General features: G+C 44.5%; 1 protein-coding gene across 1 annotated transcript in view; it reads left to right on the top strand.

Annotated features, from left to right (window-relative positions):
• Positions 1-6,442: 6,442 nt before the first annotated feature.
• Positions 6,443-21,690, top strand: part of fam13a (family with sequence similarity 13 member A) — a 239,323-nt gene continuing 224,075 nt past the window's right edge. The window contains exon 1 of the mRNA XM_067994462.1: positions 6,443-6,769. The gene's annotated coding sequence lies outside the window, so the exon portion shown is untranslated. The remainder of the gene's footprint in view (positions 6,770-21,690) is intronic.

Genomic DNA, 21,690 nt, shown 5'->3' with positions numbered 1-21,690 from the left:
CGCGCCATCCCCATATCCCCTGATGCCTTTAATATCTAGAAATCTATAGATCTCTGTTTTGAATGTACCCAAAGACTGAGCCTCCACAGCAGCCGTATCTTCAGCTGCCTCAGCCCTAAGCTCCGGAATTCCCTCCCTAAACCTTTCCGCCTCTCTACTTCTCTCTCCTCCTTTAAGTCTACCTCACCTGTCCTAATATCTCCATACCTGTCTCGGTGTCAAAATTTTGTTTGATAATCGCTCCTGTGAAGCACCTTGGGACGTTTCACTATGTTAAAGGCGCTATATAAATGCAAGTTGTTGTTGATGCTAAACATTTAAATTAAACTTGCCCACTTCATCATTTTCTGTCCAAACTCCAAGTATTTTTTTTCTCAGTTATTTAGATGACAAGATAATCCCAGGAATTTCCTCGGAGCTGCTCCGACTCCGACTCCGTGACTTCACCGGCATTGCGACGGAAACTCCATTGATGTGCGAAAGCTGGGTTTTCCCAACACTTCCAGTGAAGTTACGGCAGCAGAACAGGAGCAGCTCTGTGGAAATTCCCAGACAATATTGTGCATGGGCCAATACAAAGAAAGGCAGGTCAAGGTACATCCCCCAACCTTGGAAGGGTGCAGCCCCTTCAGAATGAATGCTGCTGACCATCTGCCTTGAACTAGAGAAATACCACATAGTCTGGGATCCCTTCTTGGAGGCACACAACACTGGTCTACCTCCAACGCCCAACCACCTCCCAGGAAGAGACAATAGACCAATGCAGGAGGAAGAATAAACCAACAAGAGTGAAACCCCTCAACACCTGAACAATGCACAATGACCTCAATTAACACAACCACCAGCTGATGTCAGCAGCATCTCTTGACCCAACACCCTGGGGACCAAAACCAAACAAATTGCTCCAAATGCCAAGTGCGTGCTGCCAAAGCCATAGCAACATTGAGTTTTTTGATGAGGTAACAGAGAGGGTCGATGAGGACAATGCAGTTGATGTTGTGCATATGGACTTTCAAAAGGCATTTGATAAAGTGCCACATAATAGGCTTGTCAGCAAAATTGAAGCCCATGGAATAAAAGGGGCAGGAGCAGCATGGATACAAAATTGGCTAAGTGACGGGAAACAGAGAGTAGTGGTGAACGGTTGTTTATCAGACTGGAGGAAGGTATACAGTGGTGTTCCCCAAGGGTCGGTACTAGGACCACAGCTTTTTTTGATATATATTAATGATTTGGACTGTGGTGTACAGGGCACATTTTCAAAATTTGCAGATGAGACAAAACTTGGAAATGTAGTGAACAGTGAGGAGGATAGTAATAGACTTTAAGAGGACATAGATAGGCTGGTGGAATGGGTGGACACATGACAGATGAAATTTAATGCAGAGATGTGCAAAGTGATATGTTTTGGCAGGAAGAACGAGGAGAGGCAATATAAAGTAAATGGTACAATTCTAAAGGGGGTGCAGGAACAGAGAATATATGAGGGTATATGTGCACAAATCTTTGAAGGTGGTAGGGCAGGTTGAGAAAGCAGTTGAAAAAGCATACAGGATCCTGGGCTTTATAAATAGGGGCATTGAGTACAAAAGCAAGGAAGTTATGTTGAACCTTTATAAAACACTGGTTCAACCATAACTGGAGTATTGTGTCCAATTCTGGGCACCGCACTGGAAAGATGTGAAAGCCTTAGAGAGGGCGCAGAAAAGATTTACTAGAATGGTTCCAGGGATGAGGGACTTCAGTTACATGGATAGACTGGAGAAGCTGGGGTTGTTCTCCTTAGAGTAGAAAAGGTTAAGAGGAGATTTGATAGAAGTGTTCAAAATCATGAAGGGGTTAGATAAAGTAAATAAAGAGAAACTGTTCCCATTAGCGGAAAGGTTGAGAACCAGAGGACACAGATTTAAAATGATTGGTAAAAGAACCAAAGGCGACATGAGGAAAAACTTTTTCACAAAGCAAGTAGTCATGATTTGGAATGCACCGCCTGAAAGGATGGTGGAAGCAGATTCAATCGTGGCTTTCAAAAAGGAATTGGATAAATACTTGAAGGCAAAAAATTTGCAGGGCTATGGGGAAAGAGCAGGGGAATGGGACTAACTGGATTGCTCTTACAAATAGCCAGCACGAGCTTGATGGGACGAATGGCCTCTTTCTATGCTGTAACCATTCTATGATTCTATGATTCTAACAGAGCAAATGTACCCTCCTGCAACTACTGTTAAATCAGAGTGCACTTTTATATTATGGTAGTGGTGTTGACAACTGGTGCATGGATCCCATGCAGTGAGCGACAGTCCCAAATTTACACTAACTGGACTCTATTCCAATTGCAGCAAATGCCAGGTTCTTCCTGAGTCTCCCAATTTGCAGCTGACACTTGGAGCTCCTTGATGCTCCCTATAGATGCCCTGAGTAGATTCAACAGATCAGGTATGCTTACATCCTGATGCAAAGCACCATCATGACATTCCTTACATCTAATGCACGGGGCTGACTCAGCACCTGGTTGTGGTCTGCCGTCGTGACATCATTGGATCCAATTTGCATATTTAAAGAAGGACCTCGTTGCCTTCCTGCGGGTATCCTTCTCGCCTGCTCAAAGGAGCAGGTTAAGATCAGAACATGGCGGGATGGCAACGGGATCAGGGTGGCCTTTTAACTGCGCCCCCTGCCCCCGACCCCCACCCCGTGCCCGGTTTCCACCAGGCGGGGGAGTTAAAATCAGGGCCTAGGTACCTGTAACATTGAAGGGAATGCTACCATAGAAGCTTGCTACACAAAGTGATACTTCCCCTCCATTCCCACCGACCACACAAGTAGCAATGGCAAAACATTTAAATGGCACCATAAATGGACTAAATGCAGTCAAACCTCAAGTAGGCCAAATATAGACCTTCAGTAATAATTCATAAACAATCTAATTAAAATTGTTGTGACATTTTTCCTTGCCAATTGTCTCCCCTCACTTCGTCTCTCGAAAATATTGACTCCTTGCTGGGGTGCAGTTCCATGGGCCCTCTGACGCCTTATCTGGAGAGCTATTATTTCTGTGTAAGCCTTGGCAGTGAGTGTCTGTCACCTATTCTACCAAATGGGTGTTGCGATCACCAACAACAAAAATCGATGCCAAGCCAAAGAAGGAGATATTAGGTGGGGTGACCAAACGCTTGGTCAAAGAGGTGAGTTTTAAGGAGGGTCTTAAAGTAGGGAAGTGAGGTGGAGAGATGGAGGGGTTTAGGGAGGGAATTCCAAAGTGTGGGGCCGAGGTGGCTGGTGGCCTGGCTACAGATGATGAAGCAAAGGGAGGGAGGTGATGCACAAGAGGCCTGAGTCAGAGGAACGAAGAGTTCGGAGGATGGGGTAACAACGATAGGGAGGGGTGAGGCCAAGAAAGGATTGTAAATCCTTTTATTCATTCTTTTTTTTGTTGAAGAAAGATTTACAGAACTGAAATAGCCTGTCAGTGCAGCAGGTTTATTAAAGTACATGTTAGGGCAATAGAATCCCACACAATCTTTTTCCACAAACACCAGTCATTCTTTCTGTCTCCTTTTTGAAAGAAATAGGCAGACGTACCCTTTTAAATAAGTCTTTTTTGACTGTGCTAGCATCCAGTTAGGATCGTTATGGCAGTGTTTGTGAACATTGCTACAAAGGTGTATTTCTTTCAGCAAATAATCATACATTTCAACAATAATCACACATTCCTGGATATATTCCTCCCATCCATGCAAAGAGGAATTCATTTTGCTTTTTGCTTTTCTATCAGAGATGTCCTGAGCTACGAGTTAAAGGTCCAAGTTTGCTTGTGTTGTCAAGCAAAATAGACTGTCTGAGCAGCTGTCATCTCCTGAATCCCTCATGACATATCAGGGGCATGTCTTATTTTCTGGAGGCTAACAGCTTACATTTCTGTTCTGATTGTGCGTTTGTTTGCTATTTTACATAAAGTATTAAAACTATTTCAAACGGCCACAACCACTCATCTCAATCTCTCTGTTCTGACTAAGCCTCCTCTCTCTCAGCTTGTTACTGTATCCAGGATACCACACATCGGAAGTAATGTGTTGCTATCAGAAAGGAAAAGGGACAGTGGACAATGGGGGAGGTAGCTCCTGGAGAACTGCATCCTATACTAATGCCTGAAAACAGGGATCTTTCCAGAAGGAGAAAATCTGATAAGTACAGTGATGATATTCTGGTGGTTTATTTATTCAATAAAATAACACTTGAGCTGTGATTCAGTGTGATCAATGCTCATTTCAAATCCCACAGATCAATCAGCCCACTCAGCCACAATCAGTTCTCTAACAACACGGATAGTTTAAGTTTAAACTATGTACCATCAGGGGTGCTAATCCATTTGACTGGCAAAATGAAGTGTGCTCCAGGCAGACAATCCCTTAATCTTTTTCATTTTGTTTTCTCTTGCAGGGGCTCAGGTCTCTTTTATTTTTTAAAAATTCTCCCCCATTAACTTGTTCGGGTTTTCCATTCACTCCAATCCTCTTTTTTTGGTGGTGTACTTTGACACAACCGCCTTTGGACTTTCCCCTTCCGCATTGGTTATTTTGTATTTATATGGGTGAAATTATCAATGCTTTCAACTCATTCGAAGCACTCAAACAATAGTATGCAAATTGCAAATTGCAAAATTGCAAATCGCAAACAATATGCAAATTATATTAGGTAATTTGAATACTGGTGGCAATGTGCATAGTAAAACAACTCAACCCTGGTCACTTATCCTTGATTTTTCAAGCATGTCTTCCCGACTGACAAGTTTGCAGGTTGTCAGTTTTTTTTAATTATTATTCATTCTCGGGATGTGGGCGTCACTGGCAAAGCCGGCATTTATTGCCAATCCCCATTTACCCTGTTTTGATACAACTGAGTGCCTTGTTAGGCCAGTTCAGAGGGCAGTTAAAAGTCAACCACGTTGGTATGGGACTGGAGTCACTTGTAGGCCAGGCCAGCTAAGAACGGCAGGCTTCCTTCCCGAAAAAATATTGGTGAACCAGTTGAATTTTTAACGACAATCCGACAGCTGCATGGTCACTTTCACTGATACCAGCTTTTTATTTACAGATTTTTTTTTAAAAACTGAATTTAATTCTCAAACTGCCGTGCTAGGATTTGAACTCAATTTCTACTGGATTATTAAAACCAGGCCTCTGGATTACTAGCCCAGTAACAATGTTACCACACTACCGTACCCCAAGTGTTTGTGCCTCCTGAGTTATACTGGCACTCTCGCATCAAATGCACACTGTAAACAGCTTTGTACTGATGCAGAAGGGGCAGTACGACTTGGGAATCAGGTTAGTGATCTGACAAGCCGAGTGCACTCAAGGAAGAGATACGAGTCCACCCCGATCGATAGCCTTGACTTTGCACTAGGCTCAATACCAGCCCAATGCAAAGACAAAGTTTTGAAAGTGCCCAGGCCCACTGGATCTCCCACATGCTTTTAGAAACTTATTTTTCAATCTTTTTTTAATGTGACAAAAAAATAGTGACACTCCAGCTTATGCTCTCATAAGATTAGAATCAGCTAGGCAGGTAGAAGAGCTCTTTCGCCTGTTATACTGTAGCGACTGGCCCCCCTGGCAACTGCACCTAGCACTGAGCTCAGAACTTCACTCATAAAAGGGGGCCTAAACACTTAAAAGAAAACCTGCTAAAAAAAAAACCTGGCTGCACTTCCATCCCACACTCCCGAGCTGAGCAGAGTGGCGACAAAAATAAAAAGCTGTTTTTGATACAACTCAATGCCTTTAGGATCCTCCTTTCGTTCAATCACTTCCATTATCCTATCTCAAGGGCAATTAGGGATGGGCAATAAATGCTGGCCTCGCCAACGACGCCCACATCCCATGAACGAATTTTTAAAAAGTTTCTTTGCTTCATTTTAACCTGCTGGTTTTTCTTCTGTTACCTGTCTATTTTTTTAACCTCTCTTTCAGATGATTTCCCCCCCTGCTCCCCATCTGTTCTGCTCTTTTCTCCCCCTCTCGGCCGTTCCCTTTAGAACCCCCAGATCCCCATGTCCCCTTGTGACACCGTGCAAGCCTGTGTGTCCACGTCCCTGTGCTTCAGTCAGAAACAAAAAAAAAGCACTGAGCTCAGTGACAAAACACAATACAAAAATATAATGTAAAAATCTAATGACATGCTAGCTAAGCCGGAGAGTCTCTTTTTTAAAAAAAACAAATCACATTAAAAAAAAATTGGAAAATAAAGTTTATAAAAACCAAGCAAGGGGGACCAGGGGGCGTGAGCACGTGTCTTTTGCACTGGGGGCTGGGATTATATTCCGTCACTGAGCTCAGTTGCAAGTTGACAGGAGTGTGTGGTGGGCTAGGTGCAGTATAACTGCGGCTCAGAGAACTGTCGCAGCAGGTGGCGCTTCTCCCTCTCTCACCATGCAGTACTAGCGCTCTCTCTCTCTCTCTCTCCTTCGCCGGAACGTTTCTCCAAGACTCGTTGCGGGGAATGGAAATCCCTCCAGTCAGAGCCTGATAACCTTACTCTCTCTCTCCTCTCCTCCTTTTAAAGAAAAAAAATTGATTTCTGAGGGAGAAATCCGGACGTATTTACGTTGCACACCCGAGGCTCGGAAGAGCAACACGCCGAGGAAGTTTGCAACAAAAAAAAACCCAAGGGAAATGGAATTTAGAATTTAGAATTTGGAATTTGGAATCGAAACCGCGACCGCGACAATGGGAAGAAATGGAACGCTGAAAGAATTCTAGAACCTGAGGTAACCATTTCCCTCCCCAGAGCTGCAGCAGCATGTCTGTCAAACTGATGCTCATCCATCCAGAAGTTGGTGTCTGTGTGTGTAATCCGGGGATGCATCTCTTTTTTTTTTGCACTGATAGCATCTCGTTGAACTAAAGAAAATATCAGCATTTTTTTTATATAGCTTTTTAAAAAAAATTTTTTTTTTGCATTTTATGTCCAATTATAGGGGAGTGGGACTAATTGGATAGCTCTTTCAAGGAGCCTGCACAGGCAGGATGGGCCGAATGGCCTGCTTCTGTGCTGTATTGATTCCATGAATAATATATTTAAAAGTCTTGCCCTCTGCCCAGCACTTACTGCCTGCAAAAAACCCTACTTCCCGTTGTCATGCTTCTTGTCACACTTTTGTGCCAACTTCCTCCATTAAAATGGGGACCGAATTACATCTTTGGTACCCTGGTCTGTTTATTTCCCCAACCCCACTTCACCTGACGACCATATTTAGTCGTCACCCCCCCCCCCACTTGTGCAGTGCCGTTGGTTTTTGCAACACAGTGGCTAGGGCTATGTTGGAATGCAAATTCAATGTTGGTGAATGTTTATGGAGAGGAGATACTCCTATCGATGGTAATTGTATGTTAAATTCGGGTCACATTGCACTTTTCAGAATTGCCTTTCTATTCTGAATCAATCCTTAAATCGTCCTACGTGAATTATTAGGATATCATTCTTCTCTCGATCTGACTTGCATTCGCTCCATTGTCATTGGTAATTGGTTTCCACTGCAAGAACCCAGTGTTCTGCAAGATGTTTTGGTTTATTTTTTTCTGTAGTTGGAAATCCTTATGTAGCTTAAGATGTTTTCATATTTCAAATGTATATGAATAATGGACTAAAATAATTCAGTTGTAAATGTATTTATAGCAATGAACTGGAAATGTGAGGCTGTTAACACCACGTATTGTTACACAACATGATTACATGCCCACTCCTGCTGAAATTCTTAAGGACTGCTATCTAACCTCCTGCAGCCCTACAACCCTCTGAGAAATCTGCATTTCTCCAACTCTGGCCTCTTGTGCATCCCCCACTTCCTTCGCCCCACCATTAGTGGCCGTGCCTTCAGCCATCTAGGCTTTAAATTCTGGAATCCCCACCCTAAACCTCCCCTCCTTTAAAACCCTCTTTAAAACCTACCTCGTTGACCTGTCGTAGCCAGAGAATCACCTGCAATGGCTTCTCCTATCGAACTGTTACCTCTGGAGCCCCCCAAGGATCTATCCTTGGCCCCCTCCTAGTTCTCATCTACGTGCTGCCCCTCGGCGACATCATCCGAAAACGCACTGTTGGGTTCCACATGGACGCTGACGACACCCAGCTCCACCTCACCACCACCTCTCTTGACCCCTCCACTGTCTCTCATTTGTTACACTGCTTGTCCGACATCCAGCACTGCATGAGCAGAAATTTCCTCCAACTAAATATTGGGAAGACCAAAGCCATTGTCTTCGGTCCCCACCATAATCTCTGTTCCCTAGACACTGACTCAACCCCTCTCCCTGGCCACTGTCTGAGGCTGAACCAGACTGATTGCAACCTGGCCATCCTATTTGACCCTGAGATGAGCTGCTGACTCCATATCTGCTCCATCACCAAGACCGCCTACTTCCACCTCTATAACATCACTCGTCTCCGCATCTGCCTCAGCTCATCTGCTGCTGAAACCCTCATCCATGCCTTTGTTACCTCTAGATTTGACTACTCCAATGCTCTCCTGGCTGGCCTCCCATCTTCCACCTCCATCAACTTGAGCTCGTCCAAAAGTCTGCTGCCCGTATCCTAACTCGCACCAAGTCCTGTTCACCCATCACCCCTGTGCTTATTGACCTACATTGGCTCCCGGTCCGGAAATGCCTTGATTTTAAATTAGCATCCTTGTTATCAAATCCCTCCATGGCCTCTTCCCCCCCTCCCCCCTTCCCTATCTCTGAAACCTCCTCCAGCCTTACAATCCTCCGAGATCTCTGCGCTCCTCCAATTCTGGCCTCTTGCGCATCCCCGAATTTAACCACTCCACCATTGGCGGCCGTGCCTTCAGCTGCCTAGGCCTTAAGCTCTGGAATTCCTTTCCTAAACCTCTCCGCCTCTCTCTCCTCCTTTTAAGACGCTCCTTAAAACCTACCTCTTTGACCAAGCTTTTGATCACTTCTCCTAATATCTCCTTGTGTGGCTCGGGGTCAAATCTTATTTGATAACGCTCCTGTGAAGCGTCTTGGGACGTTTTACTGTGTTAAAGGCACAATATGAAGCATGTGTCGTTGTGAACTTAGTGTTGCTATTTATTGTTGCTAAGAGGATACCAAAAGATGTTTAATTTTCATCCTTGTTTATAAATTCTTTTGAGGCTCTGGTCCTTCCTACTTCTGCAGCTTCCTCCATCCCTATTACCCAGTTGATCTCTTTTTTTTTTTTCCCCCTCTCTCCACTGCACTATTTGTGGGAGAACCTTCAGCTATCACACCCCTGTTCTCTGGAATTCCCTTCTCCAGTGTCAGCTTGGCTCAGTTGAGTCAGAAGATTGTGGGTTCAAGCCCCACTACAGACTTGAGCATATTAGGGATGGGCAATAAATGCTGGCCTTGCCAGCGACACCAACACCCCATGAACGAATTAAAAAAAACATTATTTAGGCTGACACTTCAGTGCAGTACAGCAGGGGTGCTGCATTGTCGCAGGTGCCATCTTGCGGATGAGACGTTGAACCGTCTGCCTGGCACTATTTTGAAGATGAGCGGGAAGTTCTCCTGGTGTCCTGACCAACGTTCGCCCCTCAACCAACACCACCAGAAACAGATTATCTGGCCCCTCATTCATTTGATGTTTGAGGGAGCTTGCTGTGCACAAATTGGTTGCTGTATTTGCCTACAGAACAAAAGTGACTGCACTTCAAAAGTACTACACTGGTTATAAAGTGCTTTGTAACATAAGGCATTGTAAATATGCAGGTTATTTTTTCTCTTTCTCAAACCCCTCCACTGTGCCACATTTCTCTTTTAAATCCTGCTCAAAACCTACACCTTCTCTGTGCCTTCAGTCACCTCCCTGACCCTCCTCCCACACTGCTGTTCGGTGTCTGTTGCCCCTTTTGTAGAGTGCCTTGGAACGTTTTGCAACATTAAAGGCACTATGTTTGTGAAAATGGAGGCTGGAGGCGCTCGTAATAGAACCTCGTGGCAGAAAAGCCCAAATCATCCAGGAGGGGATTTTCAGAGCTGCTGCTTTCTCCTTTTATGGTGTAAAGTCTTTGGCTGGTTTTGCACTCTGAAGTGGGTATTAATGAGACAGTCCACGAAACAGGACAAGCCAACTTAGGCACAGAGCCTTGATTATGGATTCAGAGCTCAGGATAAGTGCCAGTCGGGTTTGACCTGAACTTCAGTTGTTCTTGGAATTACTACAAAGTGAATGCTTATCAGTGGAGCCAATGAAACTGCAGGGGAACTGGGATGCTGGCTGTGGCTGCACCACCCTGCACATGCTGATCTTGTCTGATCTCCAACATTAAACAAGGTTGGGCCCAGTTCGTAGTTGGGTGGAATCCAGTGAACCAACGGTATAACATGTATAAGGGCTTCTACTTCCAGATATATTTTATACAGCACTAGCTGGTGGCGAAAATAGAGCTTTCATTTTGTGTCAAATATGGAACATTACTGTATTCAATTTTCCTTTTTTAATAGCCTTAAATAGGCAGACTTCTAGCATGCCATGGCTGTGGGTAGCACTCTCACCTTTGAGTTAGAAGACTGTGGGTTTAAGTCCCACTCCAGGGACTTAGAATCATAGAAAGGTTACAGCACGGAAGGAGGCCATTCGGCCCTTCGAGCACATAATCTAGGCTGACACTCTCAGTGGAGTATTGAGTGAGCACAGCACTGTTGAAGGTGCCGTCTTTCGGATGAGGTGTTAAACCAAGGCCCCGTCTGCCCTCTCAGGTGGACGTAAAAGATCCCATGGCACTATTTGAAGATAAGCGGGAGAGTTTATTCCGGGGTCCTGGCCAACATTTATCCCATAACCAACACCTAAAAATGGATAATTTGGTTGTTCATTTTATTGCTGTTTGTGGGACCTTGCTGTGAGCAAATTGGCTGTTGTGTTTCCTACATTACAACAGTGACTATACTTCAAGAAGTACTCCATTGGCTGTAAAGCGCTTTGGGACGTCTGGAGGTTGTGAAAGGCGCTATATAAATGCAACTTTCTGCCTCTCTCTCTCTACCTCTCTCGCGCTGTCTCTCTCTTCTTCCCAGCGATGGGAGAAAACATGTACCATGACAATTGGTAGCTGCTAAAGTGAGATAAGTACTGCTCAGTGCCCAAAAGGGCTGTTTAATTTTTAAATCGAAGTGAGTCACCAATGGCAAACAGCAATTAGTATGAGGAGTACAAGTGTCCAGAAAGACATGGACATGGGGGTAATTTTAAATTAACTTGCTGGGGCGGGAAACCCAAAGGATCGGGTGGAATGCCTGTTTTACACCCTGTCCAATATTACTCTCAGTTGACTTCAATGGAGAGTAAAATCGGGCGGAGTGTAAAATCAGCATTGCACCCAATCTGGTCAGTTTCCTGATGGGCAAGTTAGGTCAAAATTGTCCCCGTAGAGTTAGAATTGACCTGTCTGGCGGTAGAGGGAAAGGAAAGATGGCCCCACGCTGAGGCTAAAATGTGTAGACAAGAAAGAAAGACTTGCATTTATATAGCGCCTTTCACGACCTCAGGATACCCCAAAGTGCTTCACAGCCAATTAAGTACCTTTTGAAGTGTTGTCACTTTTGTAATGTAGGAAACTAAGGAGAAAAAAGAACAGCTCTTGTTTGAGGAGGTGTGGGTGACACGAGATGGAGGAAATGGAGTGTCAGTGCTGCCAGGAGAAGGAAAATAAGAGTCAGCAGAAGTTCTAGATGGAGGAAGAGGAGAAACCTCCCTTGAGTTATCAGAAAGAGGTCCAATTACTGTGAGACCAGTGAGTGGAGGTCTAGTTGATTGAGAATAATTTTACCAAATCTAACCACCTTCTAAATTTTAAGGATGGGAACTGTTCCGATTTTGTGTCTTTTCTACCCTTCCTTACTCTAGACTTTTCAGCTCTTGTTTCTCAGGTTGGCATAAAAGATCCCTCGAAGAAGAACAAGGGAGCTCTCCCCGGTGTCCTGGCCAATATTTATCCCTCAACCAACAGCTAAAAATTGCCATTATCAAATTGCTGTTTGTGGGACCTTGCTGTGCTGAAATTGGCTGCTGCATTTCCTACATTACAACAGTGACTGCCCTTCAAAAGTACTTAATTGGCTGTAAAGCACTTTGGGATGCCCTGAGGTCATGAAAGGTGCTATATAAATGCAAGTTCTTTCTTTTCAGATCGCTCCCTGTACCTTTGAGAGTGTTTTCACTGGCTTTACTATTGAGGTTAATGTTTCAGTAATGCCCCCGAAATAACAAACAGAACTCCCCGCCTGCTAATTATTTTTATGCTGCTGGAATCATTCCGTCGCCTCCACTGGATTTTTCTCTTCAGTCCTCGATAAGCGACAGAGTGTCACGACAGACCTTGTTCTAGGTGTAAACTATTACACGAGTTTATTAAACAAACGATGGCACAGACCATCGATTAGGGGTTTCTTCCTGGTCGGTTCTGCTTGGTGCCATGGCTGGCTTGTCACTTTATCTGGGGGTTGGCACGTAACTGCTTGCCAAGATCAAATTCACTTCATATTTTTTTAAGTGTGCTGGTTGCTTTTGTCTCAATGATATATTTCAGATTATAACCAAATTAGCAGCCTCATATTAAATGAGTGCAGTGTTGAAATGCGTAAACAACATTTAAATCCCTGGGAGTCACTGCGTGGGAAACTGCTGTACAGAAGCAATGATGCATATCTTGTGGGATATGAGGCTGATCTGTTTTTAACTATTGAAACTGAGGATGCCTCCTTAAATAGTCATTGTATGTGATTTATGAGGGCTTATCCAAGTGATACATTTTGGTAGGAAGAATGAAGAGAGGCAATATAAACTAAATGGTACAATTTTAAAGGGAGCACAGGAACAGAGAGACCTGGGGAGACCTTGTATGTACACAAATCTTTAAAGGTGGCAGGACAAGTTGAGAAAGCTGTTTTAAAAAAAAGCATATGGGATCCCAAGCTTTATTAATAGACATGATGTGGAGATGCCGGTGATGGACTGGGGTTGACAATTGTAAACAATTTTACAACACCAAGTTATAGTCCAACAATTTTATTTTAAAAGTTGCCTTGGCAACGGGCAGTTGAAAAGACTTCTGTAATCACCAGGCATTGTTCTGTGATTTATAAATGCGATAGGTTCGAGGATTTCATTTCCACATTCACCTGAGGAAGGAGGAAGCCTCCGAAAGCTTGTGGATTTTAAAATAAAATTGTTGGACTATAACTTGGTGTTGTAAAATTGTTTACAATTTATTAATAGAGGCATTGAATACAAAAGCAAGAAAGTTATGGTAAACCTTTATAAAACACTGGTTAGGCCGCAGTTGGAGTATTGCGTTCAATTCTGGGCACTACACTTTAGGAAAGATGTCAAGGCCTTCGAGAGGGTGCAGAAGAGATTTACTAGAATGGTATCAGGGATGAGGGGTTTCAGTTATGTGGAGAGACTGGAGAAGCTGGGGTTGTTCTCCTTCGAACAGAGAAGGTTAAGGGGAGACTTGATAGAGGTGTTCAAAATCATGAATGGTTTTGATAGAGTAGATAAGGAGAAACTGTTTCCAGTGGCAGAAGAGTGGGTAACCAGAAGACATAGATTTATTAAAGTGATCGGCAAAAGAACCAGAGACGACATAAGGAAACACTTTTTTACGCAGCGAGTTGTTATGATCTGGAATGCATTGCCTGAAAGGGTGGTAGAAGCAGATTCAATAGTAACTTTCAAAAGGGAATTGGATAAATACTTAAAGGAAAAAATTTACAGGGCTATGGGGAAAGAGCAGGGAAACGGGACTAATTAGATAGCTCTTTCAAAGAGCCGGCACAGGCACAAAGGGCCGAGTGGCCTCCTCTGGTGCTGTACCTACTATGTATGATACTACGATACTATTATTCAAGGTGACTTGTGGTAGAACAAGGTGCTTTAAAAAGGTCTTTTGTCCAGTTATGTTATCACAACTTGATGCCAGGGTAGTTCCAAACAAGGATGATCTTTGATATTGTGCTTTAGTTTTTCTAAAGAATCCTGTTAGTTTTCCCTCTCCTCCTTTTAAATCCCTTCTTAAAGACCACCTTGTCCCTTCTTAATATCTCCTTCTTTGGCTTGGCGTCCATTTTTTCAGTTTGCCTCTGTGAAGTGCCTTGGGACGTTTTTCCATGTTAAAGGCGCTATACAAATGCAAGTTGCTGTAGAATAACCTGCATCCTTGCAATACAAGTATCTCAAGACCAGTGAATGGAGTGAACCCGTCGTGCTTATTTGACTCCGGATCCTAAGTAACGTCACTCACCCCATTTTTGGGCAGCAGTTTGGCAATAAAAAGGGGGGACCTGATTGGCTCCAGAGTCTATGAACTCAGCATAGATATGGGATAAAACCTGGAGCCTTCCTGTACTAGATAGCTCAGTACCACATTGGGATGTGCATTTACTGAGTCCCTCTCGCTCAGCTGTAGATGGTCACTGAACAGGGCTGCAATCAAATCTCCTCCTCCCCTCTGGGTCAGGTGCCTTTTCCATGACACTTGATCTTTCTCCGGGGTTTTGCTTGGATGAAGTTAGCAATTCATATGCATCTGTGAGATTCTTTTTTCCTTGTTTTACATTTGACCTCGCAGAATATCTATCCAGCACTGAAGTGGAATGTTAACACACGTGGTATAAATTTAATATATATAATGTTTAATAGCTGAATTCTGGGCGGTTCTAAAGTTTTTGAGTTTATCAATAATCACAGATAGATGAGGTTATAGTCCAACAATTTTATTTTAAAATCACAAGCTTTCGGAGATTATCCCCTTCGTCAGGTGAATCACCTGACGAAGGGGATAATCTCCGAAAGCTTGTGATTTAAAAATAAAATTGTTGGACTATAACCTGGTGTTGTAAGATTCCTTACATTTGTCCACCCCAGTCCATCACCGGCATCTCCACATCACAGATAGATGAGGCAGTACTGTACCTGCACAATGTTGCACAGTATCCATTGAACAGCAAGTGAGAATGTCACTGTTCTCACATTGAGTGGTTTGTGTAATGGGAAGTGAATTTGAAAAAAATAGTAATATGTAATGCTTTATCACAGTGAAAGATACTTTACCCCAAAAGGGATAATATTTCAATAATACCAAAGTACATTTCAGTACAAACGTCCTCGATTTATAGTGAGTCAGGTGTTAGCCGTGGATCCGTGGCGGCACTTTCGCCTCTGAGTTAGAAGGTCATGGGTTCAAGTCTCACTGCAGAGAGTTGAGCACAAGATCCAGGCGGATGCTCCTGTGTAGTATTGAGGGAGTGCTGCACTGTCGGAGGTGCCTTCTTTCAGATGAGCCGTTAAACTGAAGCCCTCTCAGGTGGATGTGAAAGATCCCCTGACATCATTTCGTAGAAGAGCAGGGGCGTTTTTTTTTTTTTCGTTCGTGGGATGTGGGCGTCGCTGGCGAGGCCGGCATTTATTGCCCGTCCCTAATTGCCCTTGAGGAGAAGGTGGTGGTGAGCCGCCTTCTTGAACCGCGGCAGTCCGTGTGGTGAAGGTTCTCCCACAGTGCTGTTAGGAAGGGAGTTCCAGGATTTTGACCCAGCGACGATGAAAAAACGGCGATATATTTCCAAGTCGGGATGGTGTGTGACTTGGAGGGGAACGTGCAGGCGGTGTTGTTCCCATGTACCTGCTGCTCTTGTCCTTCTAGGTGGTAGAGGTCAGGGTTTGGGAGGTGCTGTCGAAGAAGTCTTGGCGAGTTGCTGCAGTGCACCCTGTGGATGGTACACACTGCAGCCACTGTGCGCCGGTGGTGAAGGGAGTGAATGTTTAGGGTGGTGGATGGGGTGCCAATCAAGCGGGCTGCTTTGTCCTGGATGGTGTTGAGCTTCTTGAGTGTTGTTGGAGCTGCACTCATCCAGGCAAGTGGAGAGTATTCCATCACACTCCTGACTTGTGCCTTTGTAGATGTTGGAAAGGCTTTGGGGAGTCAGGAGGTGAGTCACTTGCTGCAGAATACCCAGCCTCTGACCTGCTCTTGTAGCTACAGTATTTATATGGCTGGTCCAGTTAAGTTTCTGGTCAATGGTGACCCCCAGGATGTTGATGGTGGGGGATTCGGCGATGGTAATGCCGTTGAATGTCAAGGGGAGGTGGTTAGACTCTCTCTTGTTGGAGATGGTCATTGCCTGGCACTTGTAGGAGTATAGCAACAGGAGTAGCCCATTCAGCCCCTCGTGCCTGCTCCGCCATTTGATAAGATCATGGCTGATCTGTGATCGAACTCCATATACCTGCCGTTGGCCCATATCCCTTAATACCTTTGGTTGCCAAAAAACTATCTATCTCAGATTTAAATTTAGCAATTGAGCTAGTATCAATTGCCATTTGCGGAAGAGAGTTCCAAATTTCTACCACCCGATGTGTGTAGAAATGTTTTCTAATCTCGCTCCTGAAAGGTCTGGCTCTAATTTTTAGACTGTGCCCCCTACTCCTAGAATCCCCAACCAGCGGAAATAGTTTCTCTCTATCCACCTTATCTGTTCCCCTTAATATCTTATAAACTTCGATCAGATCACCCCTTAACCTTCGAAACTCCAGAGAATACAACCCCAATTTGTGTAATCTCTTCTCGTAACTTAACCCTTGAAGTCCGGGTATCATTCTAGTAAACCTACGCTGCACTCCCTCGAAGGCCAATATGTCCTTTCGAAGGTGCGGTGCCCAGAACTGCTCACAGTACTCCAGGTGCGGACTAACCAGGGTTTTGTATAGCTGCAGCATAACTTCTGCCCCCTTGTACTCCAGTCCTCTAGATATAAAGGCCAGCATTCCATTAGCCTTATTGATTATTTTCTGCACCTGTTCATGACACTTCAATGATCTATGTACCAGTACCCCTAAATCCTTTTGGACATCCACTGTTTTTAACTTTTTACCATTTAGAATGTACCCTGTTCTATCCTTTTTTGATCCAAAGTGGATGACCTCACATTTGTTTACATTGAATTCCATTTGCCACAGTTTTACCCATTCACCTAATCTATCAATATCGCTTTGTAATTTTATGTTTTCATCTACACTGCTTACAATGCCACCAATCTTTGTGTCATCGGCAAACTTAGATATGAGACTTTCTATGCCTTCATCTAAGTCGTTAATAAATATTGTGAATAATTGAGGCCCCAAGACAGATCCCTGCAGGACTCCACTAGTCACATCCTGCCAATGTGAGTACCTACCCATTATCCCTACTCTCTGTCGCCTTTCGCTCAGCTAACTTCCAAACCAAGTCCGTACTTTTCCCTCGTTTCCATGGGCTTCTATCTTAACTAACAATCTCTTATGTGGGACCTTATCAAATGCTTTCTGGAAGTCCATATAAATAACATCCATTGACATTCCCCTGTCCACTACTTTAGTCACCTCTTCAAAAAATTCAATCAGGTTTGTCAGGCACGACCTACCTTTCACAAATCCATGCTGGCTCTCTCTGCTTAACTGAAAATTCTCGGTGTTCAGTCACCCTATCCTTAATTATAGACTCCAGCATTTTCCCCACAACAGATGTTAGGCTAACAGGTCTATAATTCCCTGGTTTCCCTCTCTCTGCTTTCTTAAAAAGCGGAGTGACATGTGCAATTTTCCAATCTAGAGGGACAGTTCCTGAATCTAGAGAACTTTGAAAGATTATAGTTCGGGCATCTGCAATGTGCTCACCTACTTCCTTTAAAACCCTGGGATGGAAACCATCTAGTCCTAGGGATTTTAGTGCTATTATTTTCTTCATTACTGTTGCTTTACTTATGTTAATTTTATTGAGTCCCTGTCCCCGATTCAATATTAGTTTTATTGGGATTTCCGGCATGCTATCCTCTTTTTCTACTGTAAATACTGATGCAAAGTAATTGTTCAACATGTCTGCCATTTCCCCATTGTCAATGACAATATCCCCACTTTCAGTTTTTAAGGGGCCAATACTGCTCCTGACCACCCTCTTTTTCGTAATGTAACTATAAAAGTTCTTCGTATTGGTTTTGATATCCCTTGCAAGTTTCTTGTCATACTCTCTTTTTGTAGCTCTTACTATCTGTTTTGTGACCCTTTGTTGATCTTTGTATCTTTCCCATGTGCCAGGATCTGTGCCATTTTTTGCCTTTTCGTATGCCCTTTCCTTATGCCTTATACTGTCCCTTACCTCTTTAGTTGTCCATGGCTGTTTCTTTTGGCAAGTAGAGTTCTTGCCCCTCAGGGGTATAAACCGATTCTGTATCATGTTAAATGTTTCTTTAAAAAATTCCCACTGATTATCAATCGTTTTACCCATTAACAGATTTGCCCAGTTTACTGTGGACAGTCTCTGTCTCATCCCATTGAAGTTGGCCTTACCAAAGTCTAGAATCTGAACAGCTGATTCACTTTTTTCCCTTTCAAACACTACATTGAACTCGATCATGTTATGATCGCTATTGGATAGATGTTCACGCACAGTTAGGCCGTTAACTAAATCTGGTTCATTACTTATTACTAAATCTAGTATGGCTTGCCCCTTTGTTGCCTCTAGGACATACTGCTGTAGAAAACTATCCCGGACACACTCAAGAAATTCACTACCTTTCTGACAGTTGCTAGTCTGCTTTTCCCAATCTATGTGCAGGTTAAAGTCCCCCATTAAGACCACTATGCCTTTGTTACACGCTTGTCTAATCTCTGCATTTATACAATCTAGCACTTCAGAGCTGCTGCCAGGGGTCCTATATACAACTCCCACTATAGTCTTAGATCCTTTCCTATTTCTCAATTCAACCCATAAGGTCTCTGTTGGCTGCTTACCTCTCGTTATATCCCCCTTTATCATTGAAGTGATTTCATCTCTAATCATTAAGGCTACTCCTCCCCCTCTTCCATTTTCCCTATCTCTCCTGTAGACCTTATAACCCGGTATATTTAGTTCCCAATCCTGACCATCCTGCAGCCATGTCTCCGTAATAGCTATCATGTCATACCCTCCAATTTGAATTTGAACCTGTAGATCATTAATTTATTCCTTATACTCCGTGCATTTGTATATAGAACTCTTAGTTGGGCCACACACCCTAGCCTGACCTTCAGCTTTGATTCTAGGTTAATCACCTTACGCCTTCTTGTTTTCACTTTATCTGTAGTGTCTAAAGTACATTTTCTTTCTGCTGCTGTACGCTTTTCCCTTTCACTTGTTCTTGAACAACTGTTTGTACAATTTGTATTGCAAATATCCCCTGGGTCTTACCCTCTCAACTTTACTCCCTTCTGACTCCCCGCTCAGGTTCCCATCCCCCTGCCGCTCCAGTTTAAATCTTCCCCAACAGCACTAGCAAACACCCCCACGAGGACATTGGTCCCGGTCCTGCTCGGGTGTAACCCGTCCCGGTTGTGCAGGTCCCACCTTCCCCAGAACCGGTCCCAATGTCCCAGAAATTTAAATCCCTTCCTCCTACACCATCCCTGCAGCCATGCATTCATCCAGTCTATTCTCCTGTTCCTATACTCACTGGCACATGGCACTGGTAGTAATCCTGAGATCACTACCTTTGAAGTCCTGCTTTTTAATTTATCTCCCAACTCCTTAAATTCACCTTGCAGGACCTCATCCCTTTTTTTTTACCTATGTCATTGGTCTCGATATGGACCACGACTACTGGCTGTTCACCCTCCCCCTCCAGAATGTCCTGCAGCCGCTCTGCGACATCCTTGACCCTAGCACCAGGGAGGCAACATACCATCCTCGAGTCATGTTTGCGGCTGCAGAAACGCCTATCTGTTCCCCTGACAATTGAATTCCCTATCACTGTAGCCCTGCCACCCTTCTTCCTCCCTTCCTGTGCAGCAGAGCCACCCGTGGTGCCACGAACTTGGCTCTTGCTGCTTTCCCCTGATAAGCCATCTCCCCCAACAGTATCTAAAGCAGTATATCTGTTTGAGAGGGAGATGGCCCCAGGGGACTCCTGCTCTACCTGTCTAGTCCTTTTACTCTGCCTGGCGGTCACCCATTTCCTTTCTGCCTGCGTAATCGTTACCTGCGGTGTGACCACCTCACTGAACGTGCTATCCACGATAGTCTCAGCATCGCGAATGCTCCACAGTGAATCCACCCGCAGCTCCAGCTCCGAAATACGGTTAGCCAGTAGCTGCAGCTGGACACACTTCCTGCACACATGGTTGCCAGAGAAACTGGTAGTGTCCGTGACTTCCCACATAGTGCAGGAGGAGCATATCACTGGTGCGAGCTCTGCTGCCATGACTTGCCTTCGATTTACAATGCGTTCACCTCTCAGACTCTCCTCCCGCTCTCGGTGTCTCCTTTTATACTGTGCTCACCTCTCGGACTCTCCTGCCTCACATGTGACGTTGAACAGTAGTTTTCTCTTGTTGCAGGTCTGCTGCTGCTTTTATTCCCCTCTCTCCGTCTTCTGCTGCTCAGGTCCGCCGCTCTGCGGAAAAAGTTAGAAAAAGCAAGGCAAAGCAGCACCTCTTTCCCCCACTTCACCGAACTCCCACACTCATCAAACTCTCGGCTGTCTCTCTCTGTGTCCGCTGCACTCGTTACTTGCCACTCATGAGCCCAAGCCTGGATGTTGTCCAGATCTTGCTGCATACAGGCTCGGACTGCTTCATTATTTGAGGGGTTGCGAATGGAACTGAACACTGCAATCATCAGCGAACATCCCCATTTCTGACCTTATGATGGAGGGAAGGTCATTGTTGAAGCAGCTGAAGGTGGTTGGGCCGAGGACACTGCCCAGAGGAACTCCTGCAGCAATGTCCTGGGGCTGAGATGATTGGCCTCCAACAACCACTACCATCTTCCTTTGTGCTAGGTATGACTCCAGCCACTGGAGAGTTTTCCCCCTGATTCCCATTGACTTCAATTTTACTAGGGCTCCTTGGTGCCACACTCGGTCAAATGCTGCCTTGATGTCAAGGGCAGTCACTCTCACCTCACCTCTGGAATTCAGCTCTTTTGTCCATGTTTGGACCAAGGCTGTAATGAGGTCTGGAGCCGAGTGGTCCTGGCGGAACCCAAACTGAGCATCGGTGAGCAGGTTATTGGTAAGTAAGTGCCGCTTGATAGCACTGTCGATGACATCTTCCATCACTTTGATGATGAGAGTAGACTGATGGGGCGGTAATTGGCCGGATTGGATTTGTCCTGCTTTTTGTGGACAGGACATACCTGGGCAATTTTCCACATTGTCGGGTGGATGCCAGTGTTGTAGCTGTACTGGAACAGCTTGGCTCGAGGTGCCAAGAGTTCTCCCCGGTGTTTGGCCAACATTTGTCCCTCAACCAAAATCATTAAAACAGATTATCTGGCCATTTTGCTGTTTGTGGGACCTTGCTGAGTGCAAATTGGCTGCTGTGTTTCCTACATTACAGCAGTGACTACACTTCAAAAGTACTTCAGTGGCTATAAAGTGCTTTGGGACGTCCTGAGGTCATGAAAGGTGCTATATAAATGCAAACATTTGTTCTTGCATTCTTTAGCGTTTTTTTTCCCAGTTTCTCCTCCCACCTCCCAATCAGCCCGTCTCCACGCTTCCGTCCATCCTCGCATTGTACGTCCTTCCCACGGCCAATTGGAAAGTGAACAGACTCTTTGTTACCCGATTGGATGATTCTTGACTGTCAGTTAACAGCCATTTTTCCCATCTCCAATATCTTATAACTAAT

This window comes from Heptranchias perlo, chromosome 1, assembly GCF_035084215.1.
Source record: "Heptranchias perlo isolate sHepPer1 chromosome 1, sHepPer1.hap1, whole genome shotgun sequence".
In the NCBI taxonomy this organism is placed as follows: Eukaryota; Metazoa; Chordata; class Chondrichthyes; order Hexanchiformes; family Hexanchidae; genus Heptranchias; species Heptranchias perlo.
This window is presented reverse-complemented; position numbering and strand designations above follow the sequence as displayed.